The 19,887-nt window shown below is 34.1% G+C and overlaps 1 long non-coding RNA gene across 1 annotated transcript in view; it reads right to left on the bottom strand.

Annotated features, from left to right (window-relative positions):
- The window catches only part of LOC146873168 (uncharacterized), a 31,867-nt gene extending 14,761 nt beyond the window's left edge, over window positions 1–17,106 (bottom strand). Inside the window, exon 1 of the long non-coding RNA XR_014981804.1 lies at window positions 17,005–17,106. This is a non-coding gene — a long non-coding RNA (uncharacterized LOC146873168). The remainder of the gene's footprint in view (window positions 1–17,004) is intronic.
- Window positions 17,107–19,887: the final 2,781 nt, after the last annotated feature.

Raw genomic sequence — 19,887 nt, 5'->3', positions numbered from 1 at the left:
CTCTCTCTCTCTCACAACAAGAAAACAACTACGTTGGTTTTGCCATTACGAACGACAGAACGGATTGTCGGTTTACACGAACGTTCTACTTGCAAACTCGGAAAAGACGAATACATCGAGCGTTATCGATACTCGTCGACATCGAATGAGAATGTAGAAGGATGAGACTTCATTTCATCCTCCCCCCTCTCCAACCATCCTTACTTACCACCCAACATCATCCTCCTTTCCTTTTGCCCCTTACTTCCATAAGTACGAAAATAAAAATCTCTCTTATATTTCTTCACGTAAATACCTTCATAAGGCATTGCTAGTACTAACAGTGCAAATCCCTGTAGCAAAGAACGCGGAGTCTGCGAGTCTGCGACGCCGAAGATAAACGGCATATCCGTGGACAGATGAGGCGGACGCAAGCTATACGCTAGCGTTAACATCCTTTTAATGACGCGGCCATTAAGGATTGTGCGCGCGAGCGTACGCGCCAACGTTAAGCGACGTTATAAAGTATCCTGACAGTAAAGACTCTCCATTTTTGACGGGGCAACGAATTTGAGCTGGGATTCTCTGGGCTACGACTACTTTGGGAACGAATAATAAAGCGAAAAACGAGAAAGAGATATAGAAAGAGAAGATTCAGTTGAGAACGAATTTTCTTTGTACAATTTTAAACAGACCGTCACGTGAATTCATTTAGAATTGATTTCATTCATCGACATACCACGACTACGAATGGAATGCTCTATTAAATTTATATATACTTAGGTATCTATATATAGTTATACATAAATATGAATATTTTATATATATATATATTATATATCAGCTATAGAAAAGATTTGCCCGATCGATTCAAAAGGAAATGATTTCCACTATTCATCTTCTTAATATTGTTAAAAGTCATTGTTAGATATTATTAATATATCTAATGGTGAGTATGATTTTTAACAAAATAACTTATATCTTATTAAAGCGTTCAATATATAAATTAATCTCGCTTGTATTTGACGTAAATTGAAAAAAGTCGAGTATCGAAAAGCTGACACGTAACTGGCTTTCATTCTTTCTTCTCCTTTTTCTTTTCTTCCAAGAAAAGAGGAAACATTCACAATAGCGTCTGAGATAACGAGTACAAGATGTAACCTCAGTGGTAAAAGCTGGAAATAAAGGAACGTTAAGTTCGGGAAGTCTGAGATGGGTGAAAAGCGTGAAACAGAAAGGTGATAGAGAAGTAAGAGGACAAGGAATGGTTGGAAGGAAAGTAAGAGAGGTAAAAAAAAAGAAAATAACATACCTTTCGTTTGTTGTTTGCCGAAAGGTGGCAATCCACTTGTCGTTTTAGTGAAAATTAATTGATGCAAGTTTACATGCAAGTAATTATACGCTACAGCAGGTACAAAGGTAGTATTGCTACTAAGGTAATTATTATCCTCGTGTTCGTTATCGTTGCATATTCACGTGTTACTTGCTAACGATGCAAGTGCATGCAAGCGGGAAACGCATTTGGATTGTATGAAAATTTATTTTATAAAATCGAACTTTTGTGTTCTTCATCTATGATTAGTTCTTTTCTTTATTTTTTAATTTAATTTAATATTATCCATTAAAAAGAAAATTCACGCGTGCTTTAATATATGATAAATACGAAAACTCTTAACATACTTTAGTTAAATATTTGACGGAAGAATTTAATAGAATATATATATATATACTTATATACACACATACACACACACACATCCAGAGGGTGTTTCAAAACTTAATATATACAGGGTGGTCCTTTTAAGTAAGGCCACTTAAATATCTCTTCGGTTTATTGTGAGGTAAAGAATATTTTTTATATAAAACTTTAATTTTCGAAGATCAAGATCATATCAAAGTCATGTTATTATACATATCTGAATGTATTTTTTGATCGGTTATACGAAGCAATAAAAAAAAAAAATGTAGTTATGTATCAAAAAACACCGATGATCTTTATAACTTCGAAAAAAATAACCTTGAGAAATAATTATTCTTATATCAAATATCTTTAATATCATGCATGTTACGTAAAAAATATTTTTTTCATCACAATAAGCCTAAGGTTGTTTTACTTAGAAGATCCAACCTGTATACTGTAAGGAATATTTAGAGAAGCCAAGAGAAATATTTTTTAACGATACGAAAGCGTAAACAATTCGTTGACGCAACGTAATTACCGGACATTAAATGATAACGAAATGAATCTATTACATTGTTTATATAGACAAAAACATGACAAGTGACAAATGGAAATCATTCCATCAGTATAAACTGTTATTGCCGATGCAAATATTGATTAACAACATTAGCCGACTAATTTGGTCTCGTAACGACACTTTATCGATCCCATTATGTTATTCAACAAAAACTGTTTCCCTTGATTTCCTTAATTACCTCTTACAGTATATATATCGAATTTTGAACACACCGTGTATATATAACTAATGTCGAAATGTTCAACCTTTACATTTAGAATATTTTTCATTGAAAATACAGTGCTGGTTATTTAGGTATAAAATACTGAAAATTCTGACATTATTTATTGGCCAATTCAATATAATATATATAAACATATATACATACGTACATATATATATATATATATATATATATATGTATATAAATATAAAATTTACACTGTTACGAGTTATCGGAATAAATAAACGAACCACCAGTATTCACTATCTCGTTTAATTTATATGTTTCTACAGAAACAATGGAAATAGGTGGAAGTTGGGAAAAAGGAAAAATGATGTGCACTCGATTGCACAGATTTAGAGTCAGCCATACCACAATAGGATAACGTAAAGGGATGATTCAATGCTTCTACCATCTCAACCCACCTCTCTTTCTCTCTCTTTTTCTTCTTAAAAGTTTTATGGACTTATCAGAAGACGAAGAGAGAGAGAGAGAGAGAGAGAGAGAGAGAGAGAGAGACAGACAGAAAATTCTTCGGAATTTTATTTGAAGATTTCTCAGTATTCGCTCACACGAAGAAGAAACAACGAGGGAACTTGGCGAGGATAAGGGAATGGCATCAAAGGAACGTAGAAAGCATAGAAGTAGGAAGGAAGGAAGGAAGGAAGGAAGGAAGGAAGGAAGGAAGGAAGTAGACGGGTTCGTTGAGGCGATTCCTTCGAAAAATAAGATGCAAAGATGCACCCGTGTGAGCACGTGCTTTTAACTCCGGTGACGTTGATCAAGCGTATCGCCAACTTCCTTCGAAGGATATATCGTGTAATCCTCCGCGAAATGCTCCCCGGAAATGCCTCGTGTATCTCGTTTCGATGCATATGCTGTTTGTCTGACCTCCACGTACTTCTATTTCTCCCTCTTTTCCCTTCTCTCCTTCTCTCTCTCTCTCTCTCTCTCTCTCTCTCTTATCTCATAACATATATCTACATACATATGTCATGAATACAAAGCGATATATCGAAAAGGTAAAGTCATTTTAGTATGACATCATCTTCATACTTCTTTTTTTTCCATTTTTTATTTAGAAATATGATGATTTCAAAATATTCTTTTTTTTCTTTCAATGAGAGTAAGTTTTTTTTTCTTATTTCAAATTTTTACTAACATCATTGAAAACTTATTGAAAAATATAATATTTTCTAATACTTTCTAATATAAAGATTTAAGCGTACATTATGATGTTAAAGGTACGATATTAAATTCTTATATATTTTATATTTACAAAAAGTTATGAAAAAATATATAAGACGAATATATCGATTTATGGAAGAAGTTAACGCGTTATTCTACGGGTAATTCGCAGATTTTAGAATATTTGAAAAGATCGTAAAGAGAAATAATGAGGGAAGGAAGAAAGGTAGGAAGGAAGGACGGAAGGACGGAAGGAAGGAAAGAGTTTAAGGGTGGATAATGATGACCGTGAAAGCTCGTAAAGGTGTTAGGCGCGATTGTGAAATCCCCGAAACGATTCCCGAGTGGTAACGAAGAGTTTTACGGTAAACTCTAGAGGAGGAAATCGCTGTTCTAAGGTCGGTCCGGTCATAAATCCAAGTTCGCTAGTGTTATCTAGCTTCCAGCATAGTTCGAGCCACCGCTTCAAGGCGTCCAGGGGGTGACTCGAAAAAGAAAAGATAGCGAACGATGAACGAAGGGGATAGAAGAAAAAGAAAGAGAATGAGAAAAAGTAGAAGGAGGAGGAGGAGGAGGAGGAGGAGGAGGAGCAGGAGGAAGACTCCTGAAACGACAATGCAACTCTCCAGGGAGAGAAAAACAAAATAGAGGAAAGCCATTCGAAAGATCGTTACTTCTTCGTAACACGTTCGAACCGAAATGTCCAGGGTTATAAAGTTTTCACCAAGTGGTAATAGAAGAAATACAACTCTTGATTGTACAAGCTTCTCGATATATATATATATATATATATATATATATATATATATACGTATAATAAATTTACATAACTCTTACGTATAATAAATATATAAATATATATATATGTATGTATATATGTAGGTATTATTCTCGCTCTGATTCATACGTTAATGGATAGACCGAGATATTATTATAAAATAATATCATAATACGCAAATATAACTCCAGGGATGGATTTAACGAAAGAAGAAAAAGAAAAAGACAAAAAAATACTCGTAATAAAAGTAAACAATCATTCGCATAATCAAGATAAACTCTCGTTGGAATGATAAAAAAAAAAGAAAAAAAAAAAAAAAAAAAGAGAAGACTTTTACATTCTAACAAAAGATATTAAATATTTATTATTATTAAAACATGAAACTATATGATGCGATAGAATATTTTTATTTTTACTTTCGCGAACCAAATCTAATAATTTCTAAGATATTAAGTTTACTTGAGCTTCGACGACAAACGCATTGAGTAATTCAATTTCATAGTATGTATCGTTAAGAAGTGGCAAAGGGTAGGTAAAACGGAGTTATCTCTCTCTCTCTCTCTCTCTCTCTCTCTCTCTCTCTCTTTCTCTCCCTGTCTCTCTCTCTCTCTCTCTCTTTCTCTCTCTTTGTCTGTCTCTCTCGATTTCTCTTTATGTTGGATCCCAAAGGTTCGTCGTCAAGGATGCGAGATTCCAAGGCGGTGATGTGGTCACGGCTGACGAGCTTCTATGTACATACACACGGAATTAAAGGCAATAGGAGTTCGCCACTTCGGCGAAAGTGCAGAGCGCTTCGTTAACTCGTGGCATACTCGAAGGACGTGTCTAGGATGCGAACTAAGAGCCAACGAGGCTGTCTCTTCGAATAGAGGTGATACAGCATTTATGGGACATCGCAGGCGGTTACTATCGTCGGTTACCACGATCTAACGGTCGTTGGACCCTATACTGTATTGCTTTGATCGAAACCCGAGCCTGGAGGAGTTAGACCACGACGAAAAATGGACGACGAAAAGAAAAAAAAAAAAAGAATGGAAGGAAAAAAATAGAGAGAAATTACCTTTCGACTTTTACTAGTTTTTAAATAACAGCACATTTTCCTGTCTCTTTTTTTGCCTCTCTCTCTTTCTTTCTCTTTCTCTCTCTCTCTCTCTTTGTCTTTCTCTCTTTTTTAATAACAAGTAATCGAGAATCGGTTATTGGCAAAAATCAAAAACATTAACTAGCATCCATATTCCATCTACGTATTTTGCACGCTCGATATAATACGAAGTATTGATCTATTGTTAGTAAAGTATAAAAGGACAACATGGAAATGGAAAGAGGAAAAAGAAGAGGTAGGAAAAAGGAACCCTCACGAGTGTATACATATATATATATATATATATGTATGTATGTATGTATGTATGTATGTACGTATGTATGTACGTATGTATGTATGTATGTATACATATAGGTATATATATGAATAGGTACATATATATTTGTAGGTTTGGAGGAACGTCGACGAGACAGACGTTTTTCGTTCGTCTTTTTCTGGTACTCCCGTAGCCAATTGAATCTGCAGTTTCAGAGAAAGGTAGCCGTCTTGCACGGATGCAGAGATTTTCTTCTACGAACTCGATCGGAGAGTTCCTTATAGAATTTCAAAGTCCAGCAAAGACTTGCCAAAGCTAGGAGGCGTGGTGACACGCGCGCCATGACTCGAACCGTTGTACGTGAGCGCCAAGGCCAATAATCCTTTTTTTAATTCCACTCGAATATCACGTGGCGTCGACATCGAAGATCATTGTTCCCGGTAGATAAAATAATTCACAAACTTGAGAAATCGTAAAAAATCGTTATTCATTTCATTTATACTCTATCTCTCTTTTTCTTTCACTTTTAATGAAAAATTTAACTATTACAGCTGAGCTACTCAACGATATTTTAATCTTATATGTATTTTGTATTATATTATTGTTTTTTAATTCGATAAAATAAAATTGCGAATTTCACAAATTTATCGTTGGAAGAAAGAAAAGATGCTTATCTTTGCAACTAAAAGTATCGGTGAAGGATCAAATGATAGGAAAAAGAAGAAAGATAATAGAGATAGAGATAGATAGATAGATACAGAGAGGGAGAGAGAGAGACAGAGAGAAAAAGAGAGAAGGAAAAGAAGAAAGTTAGTTCGTACTTTTGTCTTTTTTTTCAATCCTCTTCTTTTTCTTCCTCTTTCTCTTTTTCTTCTTCTTCTTCTTCTTCTTCTTCTTCTTCTTTTTCTTCTTCTCGAAAGTTGGAGAAAGATCAGGGAAAAGTCAGATAGGCCGAAGCGAATAAACCTTTCAGACCGGCTTGGTTATCTCGTGGGACACGTCGAAAGTAAAGCACGAGACGAAAAGAGAAAGAGAGAGAGAGAGAGAGAGAGAGAGAGAGAGAGAGAGAGAAAGAGAGAGAGTCTCAAGAGAGACAGACAAAGAGAAAAAAGAGAGAAAAAGAGTAATGATTACTGAATTGGAATATCCACTAAAGAACGAAGCAAGTAAGTACGAAGGATTATATATACGATAGCAGATAAGAAAGAAAAAGAAAAAAAATAAAGATATAGAAAGAGAGTGTGAGAGAAAGAGAGAGAGAGAGAGAGAGAGAGAGAAAAAAAAGAGAGGAAAAGAGAGAAAGAGAGAGGGTGGAAGAGAAAGAGAGAAAGAATTGCCAAAAGGGAAAAGTGAAACGATCATGGAAACCGTTAATTGCTCACGGCTTTCGAGCTTGGGAAAGGGTGGTTAGTTTCTTCGTTACTTCAACGAGAGACTCTTTTCCTTCTTTACATCCTTTCCAATCTTTCTGCTGAGAAGAAACTTTTCCAAAAAAAAAAAAGGAGAAGAAAAATGACGACAGCCATGTTTTCGATCGAATTAAATACAAGTCAATCGAACGTTCGACCACGAAGGGGAGGTCCACCGGTGGTGTCGCGCTTTCGCCAAGCTTTAGGATTCCTCGATGAAAACCGTAGAGAGAAAGAGAGAGAGAGAGAGAGAGAGAGAGAGAGAGAGAGAGAGAATGATGCAACGGTGGTCCGTTTGATCGATCGACACTAGAATGTTCGTTGGCTCTGAGCCGTTACGGAGGACGCAACGTTGATCGCATAATTACTCTACGGATTGACGTGTATAGCACTTCTCGTCGACGTTACGAGGAAGAGTGAAAAATAAAGGATAAGGGGAACGCTGTCGAGAACGAACGAATGAGAGAAAGAGACGAACAGAGCGGCTGATGGAATCGATAACAAAACTCCCAAACGTGTATACATATATACACATATATATATATATATATATATATATCCTCTTGACGCGGTTAACATTTAAACATTTTCATTTCGACCACTTTCGAATTGTCGCTTAAACGAAAGCCACCAATTTCGAAATTGAAATTCAACTGAAAATAAAACCGATCTTTTCGTGAAACTCATCGATGTTTGTCAGCCATTATCATCAGCTATTTTCTCTCTCTCTCTCTCTCTCTCTCTCTTTCTCTTTCTCTTTCTCTCACGATTACAGTATATTTTCTCGTAGAAAAAGATTTCAAATGTATAGCATACCATACCACTCGTTGGAACTATAAAGTTTCGAGATTTTAGAGAGATGGGATATAAAGTAAACATCTTGAACTTTGTGTTTCTTTTTAACGTATCTAACGTAATGTGTTCGAGAGAGATAGAGAGTAAAAGAGAGATGATGATTGTATCTCACCACCTTTCTATCGAAATAAGGGGTGAACGTTTCACCCGTACGATCGATGCAAGATGGAATGTGAATCTTCTATCCTTTAAAGTATCACGCCGAGATTCGTAGACCCTCGATAATATACGCTTGATATCGCTAGAGATACGAAAAGGATCGATATACGAAAACAGATCCGATGAATGTATTGGAGACTATACTATAGAGATATATTTGAAAAAGGAAGCAAATGGCGATAGCCAACATTTATGCTCGTCCGATTTCTCTCCCTTTCTTTCTTTGTCTCCTTTGAAATTTCTGATCGTAAAGATCGAAATCGATCGTCCTGGGACAAAGAAGTAACGATTTTATTTCTGTTGAAAAGAGCAAAACAAACGCTACGATCGGATTTGATAAAAAAGTTAAAATAAAATAGATACGTTCGTCATGTTCGAAATAAAAGAAAGAAAAACAAAATGAAAAAGAACTTTCGAAAACGTATATATATATATATGTGTGTGTGTGTGTGTGTGTGTAAAAATATAGATATATAATATTCAGATATATATCATGAACACGTAGGCAACATTTTTCTTCGCTTTTCACGAGCCCTAGACTAACTCTTAACCGTAAAGTGGAATGTTAATTTGCCATGAGGTTCGTTCTACATGCAAACGTCAAAACTATTTACGAATAACAGTTCGTATATGTTCTCACATAGTATGTATAAACGTTGAACAAAGCTTACGTACGAATATATACATATATATATATATGCGTTTGCGACTCTCAAACATATTTTCATCGCAAATGAAAATTCATCTGATACTACAACGAGATCGCCATTACGATTACGACAAAGTTAATTCGACTCAAGTTCGATCCCCTTTTTTCTTTCCTATTATTATTGTTTATACTCGAGCTGGTTAATTGCTTTTTAAATTAAGCCTCGAGGAGAATTAACATATTCAAGTATCTGTGAAAACGTAACCACCAGCGTTTTACGTCTGCTCACCCACAAAATTCTCTATCTTTTCTCTTTCTCTCTCTCTCTCTCTCTCTTTCGCTTTTTCTCATTTTGAATCTTTCCCCTCTTTTCCTCTTCCTTCCTTCGCTTCTTCAACTTCTCAACGAAGCAGAGGAAATTAGCAGCGTTTTAGAGCGAATCGTCGTCTCTTCGCTCTCAGCAAACGTAAATCGGACATACGTAAACCAGCTACATGTGTACGCGACACAAATGCGAATTGGATGTCCAAACTAAGTAATCACACGACTCGCGCTAACAAGCTATCTCGTTAATACTCGACGGACAAGATTATCTCTCTTAGGAAAGAAACAACCGCATTGTTCGAGTCTCACGATCTCCTGTCGAGTCGTAATATTCCTATGAAAAAGTATGCATTTGTGTGTCATGTGTGTGTATGTGTGTGTGTATGTGTGTGTGTGTAAGAAAGAAAAAGAAAAAGATTGATTGTTTATAAAGCTTGAGAGTAACGTCATATCGATCTTTCATGCTCGAGGCTGTGATCTTCTTTTCACTTTTTTTCTTCCTTTTCAAACTTTTTCAACATGCGTCTCGTTAAAAATGTCTCGATATCATTTGTCTCTCGTACAATGAATTTACAAAAGGAACAACATATTATCCGTCCTTTTCTCTCTCACTCTTTCTGTCTCTCTCTCTCTCTCTCTCTCTCTCTCTCATCTACGGAAATTATTGATCCTCGTATTTTCATTACTTTTAAATTTATTTGATGGTAATAAAAAGTTAAAATTTCGATCAAGTTCTTTTATTTAAGTTTTATCCAATACGTGCCGGTATGCCAGAATGCAAACGAAGGAAAAAACTTTCATCTGACCGAAGTTGAGATCTAAGGATCGAAGGATCTACCAGAAAAAGAGAGTGAGAGAGAGAGAGAGAGAGAGAGAGAGAGAGAGAGAGAGAATAAAAAAGATGGTAGAATTTAACAAGGAACTTATTAGAATTTATTTTCCCAAAGACGAACTCTAAACTAACGAACTTCCGCACAACAAAATTATATTCCACGACGATTTCCATCTTCGCGGCAGGATTAATTAAAGTTAAATTTATCTTCGTATTGGGGACGAAGGCCGCATTCGATGCGAGTTTCTTTCCTTCAACTTAGCCGCTGATTGTGGATTACGAATGAACGAAATCGAATCGAGTATGCAACGAGCAATTAAAGGATACTTTTCTCCCTTCTCTCTGTCTTTCAATGTCACTGTAAATACGAATTTGAAGAAAAGTTAAACGGATATTTACTTTCTATTTGTGTCAAACGTTCACTCGTTTCTATGCAAATTGTGAGAGAGAGAGAGAGAGAGAGAGAGAGAGAGAGAAAGAGAGAGAGAGAGAGAGATAGAGAGAGAAAGAGAGGGAGAGAGAGAGACGGCTTACAGTATAATGAATACATCAAAAAAAAAGCGGAGAAACAGAAAAAGTGCTTAAAACAAAAATATATAAACTGATCCGATATAAACGTGATATTAAATTTCTTGTAACGGCGAAAAAAAGAAATAAGAGTTCTTTTCAAATAAATAAAAATTTATTTCCTATTATATGGGAAAATGAATCGGTTGGATATCGCATATATACCAAACTATGTGGATACACCTATATTAAATTATTACATTAACGCAAAGCTCGTTTTCGAGAGAAATATCAGACACGAGTCATGCTCTAAAAGAAATTTAATATTTTCCACTAATTAATATTTCATTAATTTACTCTTTAAATAAGACGAATAACGTTAACTCATAACCAACGTCGCATTCTCGTTCTAATAAAATCGTTAAGAAAAAGCCAGTCTAATATTGCGCTTAATTACAGATCCGACACGTTGCTCTTATCGGTCGATCAAACGAAACGAGCAAAACGAAATTAAACCTTACAGATTTCTGTTTAATTTTTTTCGTATTACTTTTTTTTCTCTTTGTATAATTTTCTTCTTTGTTTATTCTTTTCTCTTCTTTGTTTTACTTTTTAAAAATTACTTTTGTTGTATATACTAATAAACAAGCGTAAACGTATTACTCGTTACGAATAACCAAATGTTTTACTCATAAAAATTGTATTCTATACGAAAAACCTTTTTTTATTCGTTATAAACGTAAACCATTGTACATGTTTAGAAATAAGAATGGAAATTAAAAAGAATTGAACGCAAAAAAAAAAAAAGAAAAGAGGAAAAGAAAAAAAGAAAGAAAAAGAAGACAAAGAACTAAAGAAATTAATTACTATCTAATCGAATATCTGACTATGGAATAATATTGAAAATGAATTTAATAAATTATTTCGTCATTGGTAAGTGTTCAATCCACATAATACTTACTACATCCATGAAAATATTTAGTACTGAAAGGATTAAACAATAGAATATCTGAAGTTGGTTTCGTATAAACACACTCGTATCATCCCAGCTTTTACGATTTGCCATTCAACTGTTCTCTCTCTCTTTCTCTTTCTTTTTTTGTTTGAAAAGTTCTGTAAAGCGTCGGTGCAAATGGAAGAACCAGTACGGTTTTTTATTCTTTATCGTAGCAGTTAAACAAACAGTTGATTAAATATTTTATTGGCAATTTCACGATCTTACAAAGGTCGATCATTCAAGGTCAACTAGCCCGAAGCTTAACTTCCCTGAAATAGAAAGCAAAAAAAAGAGAGAGAGAGAGAGAGAGAGAGAGGGAGGAAGAGGCGAGAGAAACAGAGGAAATATATATATATATATATATATATATATATATATATATATAATTAAGACCGAATCTATAGTTCATTGTTCCATTTGTGTGCTTTTCTCTCAATCGTCCTTATATATATTCCCTCTTTATGTACCCTGTCGTCTCTCACACGTTTCATGTGACATTGGGAAAATCACTCGCGAATAGTTTCGCCTTTCTAACGAAATTCCATGAAACTTTGCGTCTCCCCTACAAATGGCTTATCTTTCTTCATACTACTCATTCCTTTCTCCGATAGAATCGAATCAAAGCAAATCCTTAACCCTTTTCGAAGTTTCTCTTTTCGCTTTTGTCGTGAATAGACTCTATTTAACACTTTCATTCAAAAGTATCGAATGTGTACAATAAGAGTAAAAAAAATTCGAACGAAATGTATGTGCATGTGTGTATATGTGTGTATATAGGTCGTATACTAACTTGTTCACAATGCGTTCTTTCACTAGACAATAGATATATTAATTAGTCAAAATGAAAATGATTTTCATTATTTTTGTAAAATGTCATTTTTAAAATCTAATCGTATCTTTTCCTCGAAACATTATTATATACTAACTTATTATAATACTCTATCATATAGAATTTTATTTAATTCCTATTGTTTTATCTGATATATACAATATGAGGTATATCTTGATATGTATATCAGAATAATATTGTCGATTTTGTATTATCGGTTCAATGATAGTAGTCAAGAGATGTAAACAAACCAGTTGCATACTAAATGTGTAATAGATGCGTGAGACTCCCTTTTGGGGAGCCATTGGTCTGCGAACGGTGGTCAATTGTTGAGTGGAGGAACTATGAATCTATAGATCATGTAACTACTCTATAGGGAATTTGCTTCGACTTCTCGTTCGTAAAGTGTTACGATATCTGAAGGTTATGAATATGCATTTGACCCGATCACGTGTATTTGTTTACGTTTCCTGACTCGTCTCATTGAACGTACCTATAATATTAATTAATTTTTCTTCCTTCTTACTGCACAAATTTCCAAACGTCTGCATGATAGTATTAACCCATTCATATATCTTCTAACACAAAATTGTAGAATGCTATGTAACGTTGACGAGAAATTGTTTATTAAATAATTATTGTTTTAATTAAAAGAAACAAAAATCAATAGATAAGTAATATAAATTAAAAACGTTCAGAAGCCGAACGACCGTAACAGTCGAGTATCTACTTACGACTGCGTCCTTTCGTTTCCTCTATCGACTTCGTCGTCCTCTAACGCTTATCTGTTGTTTGTTTTGTCTCGTTCACATCTTTGTATTTCTATCTCTCTTTCTCATTCTCTCTCTCTCTCTCTCTCTCTCTCACACATTCTCATTCAACATGAAAATGATCTAATCAATTCAAGTCATATATTTTTTTAATATATAAAAATATTCTTTCGTTTAATTAAAAATTTTTGAAGACTGCGTAATAAATAAAAAATAAGTAAATAAATAAATAAATAAATAATAATAAAATAAAATAAAGTGCGTAAAAAATTTTCGATTTACAATTGGATTACGTTCATCAAATTATGACGAATAATATAATTTATATCTTTAGGAAAAGAATTTTTCTCCATCGAACAAAATCGTATCAGATATTAAAATGATATCAACTCTATCAGAAAGAAATAGTTGAACGAAAATATAGGAATTCCGCATATCGATGAAAAATATAAAGACGAGAAGGTGGATGAAGAAGAAATCTTGAAAGAAAAGGCAAACCCTTATATAGGCAAAGAAGCGAGTTTCCTAGGAAAGCTAGGGGATCGAGTGTAGCAGGTGCTTCGCGGTCCGATGGCACAGGTCATCGTCGGATTTCCATTATGGCACGATGCTCGATTCACCGGTCTCGTTGAATAATGAACGAGCAGCCGGTAGACAGGGCTGACGGCAGAGAAGCGTCCCTCTGAAACCACCAGTAAAATCGATGCGGGACGAGTTCGCAACCTCCTCTTCGTTGTTCTCTTTCTCTCTCATTCTCTCTCATTCTCTCTCATATTCCCTCTTTCTTTCTCCCTCTTTCTCTCTCTCTCTCTCTCTCTCTCTCTCGCTCTCTCTCTCTCTCTCTCTCTCTCTCTGTCTTTTACTCTTATTCTCCTATCGCGAATGAGAAAGCAGTCTACCGTCGCGTTGAGACGCACTAGAAATATGGAAAAGAGAAAGAGATAGATATATAGATATATAGAAAGAGAAAGAGAGAGAGAAAGAGAGAGAGAGAGAGAGAGAGAAAGAGATAAAGAAAGAGAGAGAAAGATGACCTCGTGACCCGAACGCGTGACCTCGTCATTTATAATTTCGGCCATCCGAATCTTTAATATCCGGTCTGAGGGCGCGACGATAGAGGAATAAGGGAAGGAGGGGGTGTAGTGAAACGGGATGAGGGAAAGATATGGGTGTCTCCGTGGTTCGCGAGCCGAGGGTAATGGCTATGAAACGACGAGTTTCTACGCACCTACCTTCATCGATCGTTCGTATGAGTGCGGGAGAGATAGAGAAAAAGGAGTTAGAAAAAGAAAGAGAAAAAGAGAAAGAAGAGAGAAAGAGAGAGAGAGAGAGAGAAAGAGAGAGAGAAAGACTTAGCAAGCGATTATGATGAAGCGACTTCCTTTAACTTTTGCAATTTATACTTTCGAGTTTTGGATTGACAAGTATGAATTTTTAAGGGAGTATACGAAAGCTTCGCTTTCCCTTCTTCCTTCTTCCTTATCTCACTCTTTCTCTCTCTCTCTCTCTCTCTCTCTCTCTTTCTCTCTCTCTCTCTCTCTCTCTCTCTCTTTCTCTCTCTCTCTCTCTCTCTCTCTCTTTCTCTCTCTCTCTCTCTCTCCTACACTCGTATGTATCTTCTACGAGTATCAAGAGTCTCTTCTTCTTCTTCTTCGTCTACGTGAATCCCTAGAAATGTCCCCGATGAAGAAGATACGAAAATCGTCGATTTGGGATATCTTGCTGAAGGCAAGATTCTTCTCTCATTCACGTACTTTTCCTGTTAGCCAAAGTAAATTAATTTTGAAATCTTAATTGAAGCCAATCCTTCGAGCTCCAATATTAAGGATATATCGAAAAAGAGAGAGAAACAGAGAAATAGAGAAAGTAAGATAGAAAATTATTTAACCGATTTTGTTTATTGAAAACGAAGCGTTACGAAAGAAAATATTATTTTTCTATCGTATTATATTAATTAAAATCGCAAAGAATATGATATAAGAACGTGTATCATGTCGCTTGACTTGCAAATTCAATGCAATATAACAACTATCGTTAGGAACTTTCTCTAAGAAATTTCTTCATGCTCTTAACAATATTAATGATTCTAATCGTACGATGTAATTATTAAACTTCTCTCTCTCTCTCTCTCTCTCTCTCTCTCTCTCTCTCTCCCTCTCTTTCTTTGTCCTCCTCTCATATATTTCTTTTCCTAATGCCAAATTGCATGATGACTACACGTCGAGTTTGATTACTTGACATTTATACAATTATAAATTAGACAATTTATACAATTTATACAATTTATACAATATTAAATTAGACAAGTATAATATAACAAACTCATTCGTATATTTCGTATATTTTATTTACACTGAAAAAAAAAAGAAACGAATAAATTAAATTCAAATTAAGTATTAATATAATATCGAACGAATTAGAACGTTATACAAAAAAAGAGAGGGGCGGATCTCATAAGTGTCGTGAAGAAGTGAATGCCGATCACCAAAGAAAAAAAAAAATCGAAAAAATCGAAAAATACTTACGGTACTAAAACACGTCACTATTCGATGCGTAACTAAACGAATTTTTGAAATGGGATAGGAGGAGAGAAGATGCTTTATAGAGAAATAGAAAAATATGTGAGATATCTACGTAAAGTTTCTTGACAGTCAAGGCTAAACGTAAACACGTTGGCCCGTTCGTCTTTTAAAAAGAAAGGGTATGAGAATGCCGAACGTGCGCGAACCTCATGTCACGTACATCTGCGCGTAAATTGAACTGCAGCCCGAATGTCTGCATGTGCGAGCTATAAAATACTTTTCCCATTCCATTTCTCTGTCCAACATCCCCCACCAATCTCTTTTCTATCGTTCCACTTTCCAGTGAAGGGAGAGATCATCCCAGATGTGTCGTTTCAATTAACGATTCATCGAAATGAATCTTATCCCTCGGTAGAACAACGCTAACGATCAACGTCTATCGTTAATTACGAACTGCCGAGCGTTTATTAATTAGCGTTTATTTTCAGTTTTACCAAGAAGCTATATAGGAAGTCCTTCTTGTACAAGGTAACTTCTTCCCATCTTACGAGATTTAACGTCTGTTAGGAAAGACGACGATAATGAATCTTAGATACGAATACGTTCTTCCGTTTAATGTTTCTTTAATGTTCACGTTCCTCCGCCTATTTTAAATATCGATCCAGTCAAGAATTATCTCTCGTTAACGTTAAATTATTACTAAGTTATCAGGGCCGACTCTTTCGATCGATAAATGATTATCTAACTTCTTGAAAGTACTTTACGTAGAACGAAAATATGTATATTTTATATATAACATAATATATAGTATATATATATAATATAAATATATATATATATATATAAAAGGAAGAAAGATAATTTATAAAATATATGTAAACACACAAATACACACACATACACACACACACATATATATATATTAGAAGAACTGAGTCATCGATCAAGCTGTTCTTCCTACGTAAGCTGTAATACATCATAAAATTTCCTGAAATAAATATACATATACATATTTCGCGTCGTATAAAAGTCGAGAGATCTCATGATTATTAAAATACGTGGCGGGAGCGCGTCCTGTTCGACGTAAAACCATTCATAGGAGAAATGATGAATGAGGATGTGTCGAAGGGTGCAAGAGACGAATGTGTGTTTTTTTTTTTCATTTATGCACGGCCCCGTACAAAAATAGCCCGAGTCAATCGAAATCAGACGACTTTTGTTCTTTTTTAATCTATCTCTCTTTTATCTCTCTTTCTCTCTTTTGCTTTGGCTAGTTGTTATTAACGCAAAGAACAAATTTTACTTCGTTGCAATTCACTTACATATATGTAATTACGTGTATGTATGTATGTATACATGTATACATAAATATTTAAGTTTGTACATACCTACCTGTTTTGGTTATTTGACGATAAAAGTTACTGTGATCATTATAAAGAAAAAAAAAGTATAAACAAATGTAAAACTTCTTCGAATTCATTGACTGTATCTTCTTCCATGGCGTGTCTTCGTTCTTTTTCTAAAAAGAAAATTATTAGAAGTACAAATATTTTCAAAAGTTTTCTTCTTTCTCTTTCATTTTTATTATAAAATATAATAATATTTAACACTTACGTCACATCGAATATACATAACACCTATGTACACGTAAACCGCATACACGTATATATATATATATATATATATATATATATATATATATACATATATACATATATATATGTATATATATATATTTATATTTATATATTTATGCATATGTACAATTACCGCCCTACGCATACATGCGCATATAAATTTTCTTAATTCCTTTAGAAAAAAAAAGGAAAAAGAAAAAACAAGCCCATAAAAAGATCTTAATATTAAAGTAAAAACGATTAAATTGTTTATAATGATCGTTCCTGCAGATTATTTGCTTCATTATGATATTCGAGAGATTCAATCTTATATATCCTTAACGTACAATATAACCATAAGCTTCTTAATCGCTTATCGTATTCGCTCGTATAATTTATTTGAAATTTTTTCATAATATTTCTCTTTGGATTTTTTTTTCTTTTATTTCTTTTTTTTTTTTTCTTTTTTATCGAGAATCTCTCATACGATTTAAATAGTCGGAAAAAGAGGAATACTTAATGTTCACGTTATATTAACGTACAGACAAAGTAAATGTTCTCTCTCTCTCTCTCTCTCTCTCTCTCTTTCTCTCTCTCTCTCTCCTTCTCTTTCTATTGCATACATTATTTCATTCTCGTCTAGGTCTACATATACATATATCCATTTTTTTTTTTTAACAATCGTCCATTCCATTCCGTGTCACGAAACCCTTTATCCTTTCTTTTCGTCGACGGATATCCACTTTGCAAAGGAATAATGAAGAATAATTAGATTTCGAACAATGCTTCGAAGCCGATACTCCCAGCTAGATTACGAATTATCAAGGACGATATGCTCAATAATCAAAACGCGATGGGGCTGATAAAATCGTCTGGTATTCGGATCGATCCGCAAAACAAATATAGAAGGGTCGATGTACGATCTTGCGAGCGTGAAATCGTTTCATTACAGCAGACCGAGTGCATTTTTTCATTCCTATAGATATATACCAGGTGTATATGTATATATATATATATATATATATGTGCAAATATATATATATACATATATGTATTTATATATATGTGTGTGTGTGTGTAGAAAGCGTGTATAAAGCTTACTATATATGTACTGTCTTGCATTTACGTCACAATCTAAGTTTTCACGTTTCCCATACGCGACGGGTACGCGTACATGCTCTCTTAAATTCAATTTAAGACAAACAGAAGAAATAAACAGAATAAAATGTACTTAGAAAAATCTATATATCAGTACATTTCATGACTTTATTATAACGAAATTTCATTGCCGTTCGTTTTGTTCAAGAAGATAAAGAAAAGAAAAAAGGAAGAGTTAAACGTTTTGACCTTTCACAAAAGATAATAATGATTGCTGCTATTTCGTTCTCAGAGAAGAAGAAAAAAAAAAAAAAAAGAAAAAAAGGAAAAAAAAACTTAATAAAGAAAGAAATATAAACGATTCGTTGAATCTACTACATTAACGAAACTCATTTCGTTATGATGATTTTGCGGTTAACGAAATATTACGCGACAATGATATCTCTTCTCTTTGTAATGCAAAATGTTGTGGAACGTCGATGGTCGATTCGATATATGCTGTGTAAGGTCGTTAGAAGCATAAGCTCGTTCATGCGAGATAGCAAAATGAAGAGGGCTTACACAATGGCAGAAATTGCTTTACGAATTTCCCAGCTTGCATCACGCGAAGAATTAAGTAAACTCGATACGAAATGTTATTACAATAGATCGCAACAATATTGTATTATCTATGTATAAATACATATGCATAGTTTACAAGGCGTTAGATAGTAACCGTGGTCAACCCCTCGGAAAAGTTATTGATTCATTAGGGAAGAAAAATGAATAGAAATTACAGATTAACAGTTTCGTTTTCTTTTTCCTGTTTCCATAAAAAAAAAAAAAAAAAAAAAAAAGAAAAACAAAAAAAAAACAAAAAAAAACAAAAAAAAAGATAGAAAAAAGAAAAAAAAAGAAGAAAAAATAATATCAACTTTGTAAATAACGTTTCATTACTTTAATAAATCTCGTAACGTACATTTTCATCGCGAAATGTACAAAATAAAAAGAGATAAAACAATAATTAATATAACGATATATTATTAATATCTTATTATACAAATACATTAATAAGCATCGTTGGAAGCGTAATTAATTCTATATAATAAATGTATGTGCCCAAAGCTTGGCATCGTCGAGAATTATATTCAAATATTCAAGATAACGCATCTCTAATTTGACTCTAATACCGACATCACTTGTTCAAGACGGATCATCATCTCTTTACAAGTTTAATCACGATTCCAGCAAGTGCTGACGAAGATCACCCTCAATTTTTATTCATATCGAGCTATTATCCTCGCCGCTCTTTCAACCGCTCTCTTTCTTCCTCTTTTTTCTTTTTCGTTTTCTTTTATCTTTCTTTCTTTCTTTCTTTCTTTTTCTTTTTCTTTGTAATACAGATTACCCTTCAATACTGTTCACGCGTATCCCTTATCCTGATCCTTAAAGAAACTATCTCTCGTGATAATCCCTAAGTTGGCGAATCCATAATGAACGAGAAAGTTTTCACGATTTTTAAAGAATCGATCGAACAAAACACACACACACACACATACACACACACATAGACAGACA

Source organism: Vespa mandarinia, chromosome 2 (genome assembly GCF_050613455.1).
Source record: "Vespa mandarinia isolate Hongniang chromosome 2, ASM5061345v1, whole genome shotgun sequence".
In the NCBI taxonomy this organism is placed as follows: domain Eukaryota; kingdom Metazoa; phylum Arthropoda; class Insecta; order Hymenoptera; family Vespidae; genus Vespa; species Vespa mandarinia.
Note: the sequence above shows the minus strand (reverse complement) of the source record. Positions and strands in the feature narration are given on the sequence as shown.